This window comes from Balaenoptera physalus (assembly GCF_965194825.1).
Source record: "Balaenoptera physalus genome assembly, chromosome: 8".
Lineage (NCBI taxonomy): Eukaryota > Metazoa > Chordata > Mammalia > Artiodactyla > Balaenopteridae > Balaenoptera > Balaenoptera physalus.
The window spans coordinates 97894519-97908952 of record NC_138887.1 but is presented as its reverse complement, the minus strand read 5'-3'; positions in this window follow the sequence as shown (position 1 = coordinate 97908952).

The following is a 14434-nucleotide window of genomic DNA, read 5'->3' as shown; positions in this document are numbered from 1 at the left end:
CAAAGCACTTAGATACACACGCTTTGTTCAAAGAACTGCAATTTAGGATTAAGGAATTAAAAAGAAGAATTAGGAGCTCTAGGCAGCTGTATCATGGAGGATGTTTTTCACATGTTAAAGAAATTGGGCACTGCCATGTAACAAATTGAGAGATATTAAATAATTTTAATTAGGTAACAAGGATATCATTTTGGAGAAGCTAAAGAAAACTAAAGTCACCTTAGTTATGAGGAATCCATGATAAGAAATCCCATTGTAAAACTACTGCATAAAAGAATTATTTAAAAATAACTTTTTATCAAATTTAAACTAAAGAAAGAATTATTTTACTAATTTCTAAACATTTAATGTGACGTGTTTGTGTAAGAAAATAATGATGGCAGTGTTAGAGTACACAAGATAAAATGCATATTGTTATTTCTCAGAAATAATATTTTATAATTTCTATAAATAAATATACTATATACCACTTCCATCTATAAATAGGTACCTTTACTTTTGTTCTTACTCATACCTTGCAGGATATTCATAACTCAAGAGGCACAGGAACAAAAAAGTTTGGTGGTGTTCTGTTGTTTTGGAGACTTTAATTTTGTTCCTTTTACAAGAAATAGACCTCAAGTGTAAAAACAAAGAAAATTTGATAATCAAAGGTTGGAAAAATATATAACACATGGACACTAATCAAACTTTGTTTAACAATATTTATCAGACACAATTGACTTTAAGACAATAAGCATTATTAGAGATAAAATGGGACATTTAAAAATAGTAAGTGTTCACTCACCAAGAATACACAACAATTCTAAATTTGGAGACATTAATGTTAATTATCAGAACTAAAAAGGGAGCTAGAAATATCCCCAAACATGAGAAACACACAATTCTCAAGATGTCAAGGCATCTGATAAAACAAGATGAAATATCTGTGAGGTATAGAAAAATTGAACAAAATGATTAAGGAACATGATCTAATTGGCAAATATAGAACAACTCAATAACTTAAGAATATATACTACTCCCGAATCCATGTGGGGCATTACCAAAGTTAGCCATATACTGTGTCATAATGCTAGTCTCAACAAATCTCAAAAGATTGAAATTAAGGGGGCTTCCCTGGTGGCGCAGTGGTTGAGAATCTGCCTGCCAATGCAGGGGACATGGGTTCGAGCCCTGGTCTGGGAAGATCCCACATGCCGCGGAGCAACTGGGCCCGTGAGCCACACCTACTGAGCCTGCGCGTCTGGAGCCCGTGCTCCGCAACAAGAGAGGCCATGACAGTGAGAGGCCTGCGCACCACGATGAAGAGTGGCCCCCGCTCTCCGCAACTAGAGAAAGCCCTCGCACAGAAACGAAGACCCAACACACCCAAAAATAAATAAATTAATTAAAATTAAAAAAAAAGATTGACATTACGCCAAATCTATAACAAAAATGTATCTAAAAATCTCACCAAATCTTTAGAAGGTAAGCAATGCACTTCTAAATAATCCATGGATCAAAAACAAAACAAACAAATAAAGAAACACTACACTGATTTCAGACAATATTTTAACTGAATGATGAAGTATGATATATCAAAACTTACAGGATGTCGCTTACCCCATACTTAGAAGGAAATGTCTAGTCTTAAATGTATATATTGGAAATGAGCAAACACTAAATAAAAATAATATAAGTATCCATCTCAAAAAGTTAGAAAGAGAAAAGCAAATGAAACCCGAGAAAAATAGGATGAAATGGATAATAAAGATGAGAGCAGAAATTAATAACAATAAAAAAATCAAATTGCAATAGAGAAAATAAACTAAGCTAAAAGTTGTTTCTTTCAAAAGACCTAATACATTTATTTTTGGAGGCCACTCTAACTTTGATACAAACACCAAACAAAGAATATTGCAAGATAAAAAAGCTAAGAAACAAAATCCTCTCAAGAACAGAAATGCAAGTATCGTAAACACATTTTTAACAATTAAAATCCAGGATTGTATAATATAGGACTATACCATGACCAAGTTGTGTTTATCTCAGGTATGTATTGGGATTTGACATTCCAAAATCAGTCTATGAAGTTCACAATGCATGACAGAATAAGAAAAACCACCTAATCTCATAAGCATTTCATAAAATTCAACATCCTTTATTTATAAATACATGTAAAAAATTCATGATAAGAGGAAAACTTCCTTAATCTTATAAAGAGTATCTACAAAAACTACAGTATGCATCACATTTCATGAGGAAACATCAAAAACCTTTCTCCTGAAGGAGAAAAGGATATCGACTATGACCACGTTACTGAACACTGAACTGGAAGTCATAGATAAAGCAATAAGAAAAGAGAAAGAAGTAAAGGTAATAATGATTGCAAAGTAAGAAATAAAACTTTCCTTTTTTGAGACAACATAGAAAGTAAGAAAGCATCTAGCGATAAGATTGATATGTGAAAATTATTTTCTATTACTGGCATTTAAAAATAAAAATTTAAAAATATCAATTGCAATAGCAATAAAAAGCACCAAATAGTTATGACTAAGTCTAAAGAAATTTGTGAAAGCCCACCACAAAGAAAACTGCACAGCTTCTCTCTCTCTCTTTTTTTTTTTTGTAGTTGCATATTGGTCTCTCTCATTCTTCAATTGTGCTGTTTAGAAATCAGACAATATCTGACAGACTCACATCAACTTGTTTCTCCAATGCCTTAAAATAAATTTTTGTTTGTTTGTTTTGTGTTCAGTATATTACCCAGTTTTTCTAATTGTACTTTGAGAGAGAAATGCTCTCTGCTAGATAGATGGATAGTCAAAGAAGCAGAAGTCAAAAAAGTTTTCAAAAATCTCCTTCATACCAACAGAAATATCTTTCCTTTTTATATATTCATCACAAAAAGTTAGCTCATGCCTGATATGAGAACATTTAATAAGGTACTTTGTATTTACCCTTTAAATAAAGAAAGTTAATTGTGTAGTTGACAGATTTTTACTTGATTAAAGGTTAAATTATCAATTAAATGTTTCTCATATTCAGGCACCTATTTGAATACAAACACTAGCTTTTATTCAAACACTCTGTTCACTCTTGAAATTTCACAATAACACCTGAATGAAAATACACAAAATACTAAATTTAAAACTCAATACTTAAATTTTGAACTGAAAGATAAGTTAATACTATCTTTTCCATTACTTTTCACTGCTCTAAAGAGATATTTATCTTGTTCATTTGGAATACACTTATGTGAATAGAAAATCTATGGTATAATCTGCCACAACCCTGTCCTGCAGAGTTAATATGTAAGAGAAGTTTTGAAAATGCATGGCCTGAGGAGCACTATCACCTACTCCTTGACTTTCCCACAAGGCCTCCACTCTGATACTCCTAGGCTTGGTCTTAGTGTGTTCACTGTTTAGTTGTAGGAGGAGGAGGATTGGAAGTAAGAATGATATAAGAAAAATATATTCAAAATAAATGTTGAATAAATCAGAAAGAATAGTTCTTAAGATGTTCTAATGGATAGGTCCATCCTATCCTGAAATTTGGAGTATCCTACATCTTCTGCAGACATTCTGAAGCTCAGGATGTAAAGCACCAGATATCCCCAAAGTCCAATACTTCATTTACTGTTAATGACCAGATAAGTCAATAGCATGGAATTTTTGACACATCCTTCCTTGTATGAAGTCAACAAAAGTTACCGCTTGTAAATGAGGTTGAAATAGGCCACATATGAATTTCTGTATTTACTGAATGATGTACTTTTGAATAATAGGGTGGAAAGCTGCTAAATCAAGTGTTCTTTCATATACCGCTTGCAGTTGATTAATTGGCACAAACTTCAAGAGACCAGTGTGGCTATGTGAATGTTTTTTTAACAATTGCACATCTACAAGTTTATAATAAAGAGACAATAAGAGATATATAAAAGGCTAAATGCACAAAGATGTTCATTATAAAACTGTATAATGTAATAAATATAAAAAATTTAATGTGCAATAACAGCAAATGATTAATTAATTTATGGTAAATAATTATGATGGAAAAGTTTATCATTGCTAAGATGCCATTAACAAAAATAGCTTTAATGGCATGGAGAAGTGTAAATACTACAATGTTAAGTAAAACCACACAATAAAAATGTCAGTTACAAGTTGATGGTTCTATTAATATAGATATATATTGTGTATATACAGAGGAAAAATTATTGGTTTCAATAAATGAATACACATCAAAATAAAGATATTCAAATATTAGCTTCAATTTTCTTTGGGTGATAAAGATGCCTCTAGGAGGCATCTTATAGCATGTAATCTTATAGCTCTTTCATCTACTATAGATGAGATCTCAGCACAGAACTTAACATCGGGAAATACAATTAGGATTTGTAATGGTTTCTAAGACTAAGGACTCTATAAGCCAAAAAATGTAATATTACTTCTCCATTACTCATTTTGTGAATGACAGACATTGTTTATATGGTTTATATGATACTGTTTAAATGGAACCCAGTATTCTCAAGTTTAGAAAGTCACAGTATAGACTAGCTAAAATTTTACAACTAAACTGAGAAAAGTTAAAAATTCCTGCCAGGGAAAAACGGATTTGGTTTGTTTACTGAAGCAAAAGCAGATAGAGTTTCTGTTTCCAGGATAATATTATTTAATAGGAAGACCCCACATGTATCGGTTTCTATGCCTTACGTGCACATATAAACTGCCAATTTATACGTTTAGAGTTTACCATCAGAATATTTTCAAGTTGAAATGCATAATGAAAAATAAAATATGACCAACATTTTTGAAATGTAATGCCCATGGCCAAAATGCAGTGGTAAAAATCATGAACAACTCTCCTGTAATGCTGTTTTCTTTTTCTCTTTCATTTCTTATTTCTTAATTTCTTTGCACTAATTCAATGCACTTGACTCAGATACCTGAAGCACAGAACTGAAAGAATAACTCAGAGACTGAGATTTTTTTTTTAAGGTGGAAAGTATTATAGACGCAATCCAGGGGCAGATAATCAGAGGAGAGGCGGTGCTGGGCTGCTAACATCTGTGTGCCTACAGTGCGCTGGAGGAGGCTTAGGGAAGGGCGTGGCACTTTAGAATACGGCTTAACACTCCTTAGGTGTGCTGCCTCCTCACCACCTCGTCATATGTAACACCACCTCTGTTTCATATCATACTCCAGTCGAGGCAAAACTGTCCTATTACAACATGCTACACATATTTCATCCTTATATTTGGATTAGACTCTGCACAGAATGTTGCGCTACCTGTATTGCTCCTTCCTTGGCCCACGGTTCACTGTAGCAAACCCATTAAAATCAGCCCAGGCTTTGTTTGAAAGTACTGCATGACTACGACTGCCGCCAGTAATTGAGGGGTCAGATCTTGGAAAACTAGGGAAGCATACTGAGGTAACTACAACTTAATGCATGCCGCTTTGCCCTTGGGATGCTTACCAAGTCTTGGAGTAAGGCAAACAGCTAAGAAGTGCTACAAATGATTTCTTCTAACAGGTGAAAAATCCAGTGGAACTTGAAGCAGTCTCTGAGAAATTCAGAGACAAATACTGAGTTGGGGACAGCCAAGGTATCCAGAAATTGATGAACTGAGATCCCCAAGAAAGGGTAACACAGAGAAGTGAAACAGACACTCCACACTGGTTTTTCCTTTAAGACATTTGCCAGGCATAAGGGACTAAGAAACCAAGCAGAAGTATCTGAAATGCAAAGGAGAGATTTTTGGATAGCTCACTGTACTGGGAATATAAAAATTGGGGTCCAGAAATCACTAAATAGGAGAAAGCCTGTACAAATTCCAGAGGGCACATTTGCAATTTTTAGAGGACTAAAAAAACAGGAGTGAGGCCAAATCCAAGGAGACACAACAAAAAACAAGAGAGAGAGAGAGAAAGAGAGAGGCTGGAAGGGAGGGAGGGGGAGAGACAGAGAGACAGAAAGTGAGAGAAAGAGGAGGAGGAGGAGGAAGTGAGGGAGAGAAGGAAAAAAGGAAGGAAGGAAGGAAGGAAAAAGGAAGAAAGGAAGAGAGAGCTAGAAAGAGAAGAGTGGAAGGAAGGAAGAGAAGAGTGGAAGGAAGCAAGGAAGGAAGGAAAGAAAGAAGGGAAGGAGAGAGACTCCAAAATCAGCAATCAGCCAAATCTGTCTTTAATTGGATTGGGGTGATCTACTCCTCTGAGTCTGGCAAATGATGATGTAAATTATCTTTGAAGAAAAACTGAAGAAACATATTCAAATACGGTATTCAAAAACATACTCAAAAACAAATTCTAATACGGTGTAACTAGTGTCCTAGGCTGGAGAAGAGAGAGAAAGGGAAAGAAAAATATTTGAAGAATTTATGGTCAAGAACTTTCTAAACGGACAAAAGTCATCAAGCCACAGATTAAGGAAATTCTACAAAACTCAAGTAAATAAATAAGAAAACTACACCAAAACACATCATAGCAAAATTGCTGAAAACCAAGGACAAAGATAAAAATATCTTAAAAGCAGTCATAGGCAAGAAAATCATATGTTTTCTTCAAAGGTATGTAATTAAACTAGCAGCTGATAAAATAATATCTTTAAAATGCTGAAACTATTGCTAACCTAGATTTCTAGACCTAGCAAAAATTTCCTTCAAAGGTAAAGAAAATAATGAATTTGTTTTCAAATAAGATAAAATAAAATAATTTTTGCCAGTAGATCAATATTAACAAAATTTTAAGCATACAATACAGTATTATTACTACAGGTACAATGTTGTACAGCAGATCTCTAGAACTTATTCATCTTACTTAACTGAAGCTTTATACCCATTTATTACCAACTCCCAATTTCCCCCTCTCCCCAGCCCCTAGAAATCACTCAATATTTTAAAAAAACACTAAAATGAGTTCTCATGCAAAAGGAAAATGATCCTAGAAAACAAACAAACAAAAACCACGTGGAAATTCAGAAAAGAATAAGGCAATCAGAAAAGATAAATATTAAGGTAAATCTATATGAATATTTACTGTACAAAATAATAACAGTAATTTTTGAGGGGTTAAATATATATAGCATATATACTTCACATTATAATTTTAATCTACAAAAAACTGAAAAAAGTGTACATAATAAAAAGCAGTAGCAATTAATGTATTTTCTTTGTAGAATTTGCTGACTCTGAAAGCAGTGGGTTGTGATTCCTCTGTTAGAGCTATATTGCTGAATACTTGTGAAGCTAACAACACAGAATATATGGATCTGTGTTGAAGATTTAATATTTGAAAATAATCATGAGTATATGCAGAATTTGGAGCCACATTACACTCAAATATGAAAAAATACCTTCAAGTTTATTATAATAACTGTAACTGATAGTTATGGAAAACTCTTCATCATAGGATAAGAATATATGTGAAGCATTTACAAGTTCTCACCTGGATCACAATACCTATCACTGTAATATATACACATCTTAGATGACATCTTTACAGAAACTTTCTATTAAAATGAAAAATATTAAAACATGCTTCACTTAAAAGGTAATTTGAATAATGAATACATACACTTTCTTAAGGTCACAATCAGTTGGTGGGAGAACTGGGATTATAACCCGTTTCTCCAGGTATATTTACATATAACACAAGATATGTCATTGAAAACTATTTGTTGCTCTGAATACTTAATCTGTTAGACTACCATAAATATATTTCAGTATAGGTAAAGTCTTTCCTCCTTGAATATCACTAACAAAACTTACATATGGACCCCTATTACAATATGGCTTTCTTGATCAGGTGATAAGGAAATTGACTCAAAGTTCTTTCAGTTTATCAATTTCCTTATTAAACCACAGTATGCAGAACTGAACACAACACTCCACATGTTGTTTGGGCAATTCATTGTTCTGGAAAATATGCTCTATTTACTGAACTCAGATGGCCTCTTAAATTTTCAAGCATTGCTTTCCATGCTTAACCATCAACACAGCTTTTTAATCATTGGTGTTCTGAAAGTCTGATGCTCCTCTAAAGATAATTTTGTCATTTATTGTGCTGTAGGTCAGGAACCTTGTTAGTCTGAAAAACAATTTGTCATTTTCTTAAATAACTAAACTTGCAACTATCATGTGACCCAGCAATTGCATTCTTGGGCATACATCCCAGAGAAATGAGAACTTATAGCCACACAACAACCTGGACAAAGTTGTTCACAGCAGCCTTATTTGTAAGTCTAAAACAAGAATAATCAACCCAGAAGTCCTTCAGCAGGTAAATGGTTAAAAAAAAAAGGCTGTTGTTTTTTAACTCAGAAATGGGTGAATTGTTTTTGTTTGTTTGTTTAAATAAGTTGGATTTTTAAAAAACTGTTGTGCATATACCAGGGAATACTATCCAGCAATAAAAAAAGAATGAACTATTGATACACACAACAACCTGCATGAATCTCTTAAGAAGTATACCGAGTGAATAAAGCCAATAACAGAAGGTTACATAATATATGATTTCATTTATATAATATTCTCTCAGTGAAAAATTTTAGAAACAGCCGATTCGTGTTTCCCAGAGTAAGTATGGGGAGAGGTGTAGGGACAGGGAGGAAAGTGGGTGTGTAAACTGGGAGACCCTTGTGGTGATAGACCTGTTCCATATCTTGATTGTATCAATGTCAATATCTTGCTGTGAGATACTGTACTACAGTTTTGACAAATGTCATCTTTGGGACCACTGGGTAAGGGATGCATGGGCTCTCTTTGTATTATTTCTTCTAAGTGCTTGTGAATCCACAATTATCTTAAAATTAAAAGTTTAATTTAAAAAAGAAAAAGCATGTAGATTAAAAAAACCTCCCTGAAACCTGGAGAGATAGATGGAACAATAAATGGAGATCACACACAGGGCCAGAATAACTCCTGTTCTCATCAGCCAGTGTGTGATATCTTGGGGCTTGAATAGAGCACTGAGTGTTCTGTGTCACTAAGGAGACAAAATTAGCCCTAAACTAAATGCCAACAAAGCTTAAAATCACGACACAAAATCATCAGACTGTTCCCAAAAATCTTCACTGCCTCCAAGAACAAAGAAAGCTCAAGAATATTTTTAGGAATGCAAAATATCCAGCATCCAACAAGCTAAAATATCTTGCATCCAATCAAAAAACACCAGGCATTAGTTTCTTCTATTCTTTCAGCTTTTTGTCTTCCTAGAATTTTTTGATATCTTTGAATCACTAATGACTTTCTCTGTTTTTTTTTGTTTTTTGTTTTTTTTTCTAGTCTTGCTTTAATGAGCTCTTTCTATTCATACTTCCCCACTGAGGTAGAAAGCCCCAAGGAAACACCTTCCCTGCTCCATACTGGTATATTTATTTTTGTCATCCAAGTAATATATCCTCCACCTTCCTCAACTTGTATGAATCACAGATGTGATCAGCATGATAGACTTGAGAAATTATTTAGTAATGTATTAAATGGAGAATCAATACAAATATAATTGACAAGTAATATCAATTCCAATCTTTTTTTAACTAACTGGCCCAGATGTTGCTCATAATTATTAATTGCACATTAAGTTTTTGATCCATAGTTTATAACATTTACATTTTTTGTTCTAACTCTAATCTCTACAGTTAAAGTTTCAAAGCTGAGAGAGATTTGCACTTTTGAGAAGCTAAACATCCTCTATATTGCTCACAGGTAGCACCCAAGAGTGAAAAAAATTTTTAAATGAGCACAGTTGGAAGGGTAAATAAATAGAGCCTGCCTAATAATGAACTTCCTAGTGAACAATATTAACTTTAACTTTATCCCAAAATTAATAAGCAGACATTGGAAAGAGGTGATCAGATTTACATTTTCAAATTACTCTGAGGGGTGTACAGTATATTGGATAACTGAAGATTCCAAGCAGGAATGTTGGTGAAAAGGTTATTTGCAACTGTTATATAGTATTAGTATTATATAGTATATAGTATTACTATAATATAAGACAGTGGAAATATATATAAATAGAAGTAAACAGAATCAAGAAGTTTGTAGGATATAGAATCATATAAGTTTACTTGAAGAAGAGAGGTACCTCCCTTGCCCAGGCTAAGGGGTGGCTTTGCAAGACAGAATTAAAAGAGAATATCACGGCGTGGATATTGAGATGGGCTTTGTACATATTGATTTCAGATGCCTGTGAGACATCCAGGTAGAGGTGGTTCCTGCATTTCAACGTCTATAGCATCTGTTATCAGGCTACTTATGAGAAAATCAAAGGAAACACTGAAGCCCTGGACAGCACTATATACCCACAGATTCATCATTTCTTCCTTGCCTTCTGTCTTCTGCCATCTGGATCATTGCTTTGACTTGCTTTACATTTCCTTGTACTTCTAGAGAACAATGTACATACCTTTGTGTTTAGAAAGTCTTGCACAAGCTCCTAGTGAACTTGCTCTGTTTTTATTGAATCTACAGCTGGAAATGTTAACTCACATTCAAACACGCATATATACACAGATACAGACACAGTTATGAGCATTTATTAGACAAAAATGTTTAGATAGTTTATAATTTTCCTGGCTATAATTGAATTATTTTTGAAAAAAATTAGTGCAGATAATACTTTTCAGCTTTATTTGTATTTTATTGAAATATTATTAAAATATTAGACTAATAAATTAGTTTGTAAATTAGCAAAATATTATTAAAATATTAAACAGCTATGAAATTCATAACAGTTTAATGGCATCTCTACTAAAATGCTCCTTTCTTGTTGATGCTGACAGATAATTATACACATTTTTGGCACGCTTATTCCATTATTTAGGAAGGCACCAGATTATACTAATATTCAGCACATATGTCTCAATTTTGCTTATAAGGATAGCATGAAATATTTGTTAAATGCCTTGTTAGTATCCAAAAACATAATGCAGCTTTCATTGCCACATGTTGAATAACATTATTGAAATGAAAAAGATAAATGTGAAGCGAGTTGGTCTTAGAGTATTTTTTATATACAACTTTAATAATTAGAGCACATTGGTTTGGGTCCTCTGAAGGTCTTCATCACACACTGTTACTCCAAACCCACATTTTTATTCCAGAAACATACTTGAACTTATATTTTAAACTGGTGACTAAAGCTTTATTCTGGCTACTTTTGAAATGGGTACAGCAGAATCTAATTTTTAATTTTTCTAACATTAGCGTAATGGTGACTTAAAGAAAAACACCAAAATGTACAATGCAGGAAAATAATTTCCTACAATGTAAATAAAGGTTATAATAATGTAACTGAATGAAGATACTGTATAAAGCATGAGACATAACAACATTCTCCCTGCCAGAAAGGCAAACCCTCCTGGCCTTTAAGTTTCATGAAGGCATCACACTATGAAAGAAATCACCCAATAGGGGTGAGGACCATCAGATTCTATGGAGAGATCTCTTAACTAATTTCACAAAGGTTTGTTTTCAGCCTAGTGATACCTTCCCACCGTTCTGGAGATCTGGAAATGCGCCTTGTGCCTTTCTGCCTAAAGAACTAGTAACAACCACAGACTGTAGGTAAGTGATAACTGTGATGACATATTCAGGATCAATTCAAAACTCCTTTCTTCTCTCTCTACATTCTCTCCATTTCATAGTTCCAAGATAAATATCTCTAAGCCAGCCCAGTCTTCAGAGCTAAAAACTCTGCACGTCACATTTGCCTACTTAAGATTCTTCTTGGGAGTTGCATAGTCAGATATATTTTAAGTGTCCTAGAAAATAGTTTCCCATCCCTCTGAACCCCAATCTTTCACATAACGGTAAAAGCAACACCATTCTCACCCAATTGCTTAGGTGATTAACTCAAGAATCCTCTCTACATTCACCTTCTTCTCTAACTGTAGGTGTGATTAATTTCTCTCCATTTCTCTGCCTAAATCCCAGTCTAGTCCACCGTCATCACTTACCCGGAACATGACAACAGTATCACGACTCATCTTTTTCTACTCACATTTCCCTCAGAAGTATTACCTACACAGTGGCAAGAATATTATTCTTAAAAAATTTTTACATCAATCTATTCCTCATAACCCTTTAAAAAATAACCCAAGTCTTCTGGTTGTCCTTAGAAAAAATATAATGCTTTATCTTGTCCTAAATTTTCTCTGTTATCTGTTTATTCCTACTCCATTTGATATCATTCAGCAGCCAGAATGATAGACTTCAAATCTAAGAAAGACTGTTCCATCCTCTCGTTTAAAATCCTTGTTCTTATCTTTAATGTAATTCTCCTCCTCAGCACAGCACTTATAATTTTTGTTAGATGAAAGAACAAATCCATCTTAATTGTTGAGGGGATTAAACAAAATGAAATAAACATATTGTTTGGTATGGTGCTTAGCATATAGTAGATGATCAACACTAGCTAGCAGTCTTGTATATCATACTATTATAAGCTCCATGACTGTCTTCTTTCTGTAAATATAAATACATGAGTTGTTATACTTGCCCTCATAAAGATGGAAGTCAGTGGTACTAGATATGTTTTAAATAAATGATAGTCTACAAAGACTAAATGTTCTTTTAATTTATGGAAAAGTATATTGACATATGCAGCATCTTAATCTCTTATTCTATATTGCACAAAGTTGATATATTGAAGGAGATTTAAGAGGAAATCTCTCTTGAATACTAAACAAGCAAAACCCAGTAAGAGTCTTCCTTTTCATGATAACCTAAATACAGGGATGTGAACACTGACATAAAAATCAAATTAGACAAATGTTTCCAGGATTTTGAATGTGTTCATAGCCCATACATTAACCCTGGCAATCTATCAGCTATCAAACAAGAAGCAAACATTGAACACTGTACAGTGATCAAAGGGAGAGAGGAAGATACGCTAAGAGAATTTATTATAATTGGAGATGTTTAAAAATCACTTTTCATAATTATTAAACACTTTCATATGACTGAGATCTTTTCTATCTATCCCCACTCTGCTCTGAAACCAACTGGAATAAAGGTGAATGAGAAGCAGAGAAAAAATATATTTGGACTAGCAAATACCTGTAACCCTATGTGCCATGTAAAAAGGACAACCAAGGGTACTAGGTGAACGGGACCACCACAGAGGACACAGAACCAGCAGATCTTTCAGAGCAGGTAGATCAAAAGGCCTCCAAAGTAGGAGCAAGACCAAGGATTTCATGCTTGGAATTCCAAAGCTGTGCTGCATGAACTTGCTGTGATAGCCTCCTTGAAACTTATTTAGCACTACTGAGAGACAGGGGCTGGCTGGGGGTATCCATATAAACAAATGCACAACTTTTGTAAAAAGCAGATTGCTGAGCTTGTAAAGGGAAGAAGAAACTGAGTAGCAAAATGCCCTGGACCTGCAAACTTTGTCATCTGAAAAGCATTAATGGCTAAATCATACTAGAAAAAAGTCTACACACAAACATGAAGACATGCGTACATGCACATGCATGCACACACACACACACACAAACACACACAAATGAACCACCATAGCTGTCATGGCTTCATCATGAAGCCCCCTAGATGTTCAGAAGAGAAACATATAAGAAACACAAGACAAAGACAATGCAAATCAAAGATTTTGAAGGATGATTAAAAGAAAGAAATATTGAAAACATAATATAAAAAAAAGGTGAATATACACGTGTGCGCCTAGACACACACACACACATACATGTATGTTTGTAATCAGCAGTTCAAATGGAAAAAAACAATTATTTGTTAAATATGAGACAAAGCTAAAACTGAAACAAGAAGTCTGAAAGTAATAGTATGGTTAAAGATATATCCAGAAAATGCAAACAAAAGGAAAATAAGAAGCATAATCTTACATCAACAGTTTGAACTGAAGGTGGAAAAATAAACTTTGCTGAAGAAAAAGAAGGGCACTCTAAAAATAAAGAGTAAACTGAATCATGAAAATCTATCATAAGTATTTTTCTTTCAAATATCCCAATATCAATATTAATAAAAACTAATTTGAAACAATTAAGGAAAACCTAAAAGTTGAGAATCATGATAGTTATAATGAGGAGACTTTATTATGACTTTAAAATCAAACAGAAGAGCTTCGATATTCATAAATAAAAACTACAAGAAATGCAAGGAGAAACACAGAAGCAAAGATAAATTAGAAGACATTAATTTATTTCCATCAGCACTAAAAAGCAAATAAAAAACATGAGTAAACGTAAAAGAAATCAAATTAATTTTTTTTAGAATTCAGACTATAAAGATAGAAAGCAAACTTTCTTTTCAGGGGTACAAAAACCATCTTAATTAACTGAATACAAAGGGAATTAAAATATTTTATAAAAAAATAAAATTATATATTCTGATCATAGTGCAGTAAAACTAGAAATTCATAGTAAAACTGGAAACAAAACAATTGAAATTTTTAAGGCTAAGAAATAGCCTTAA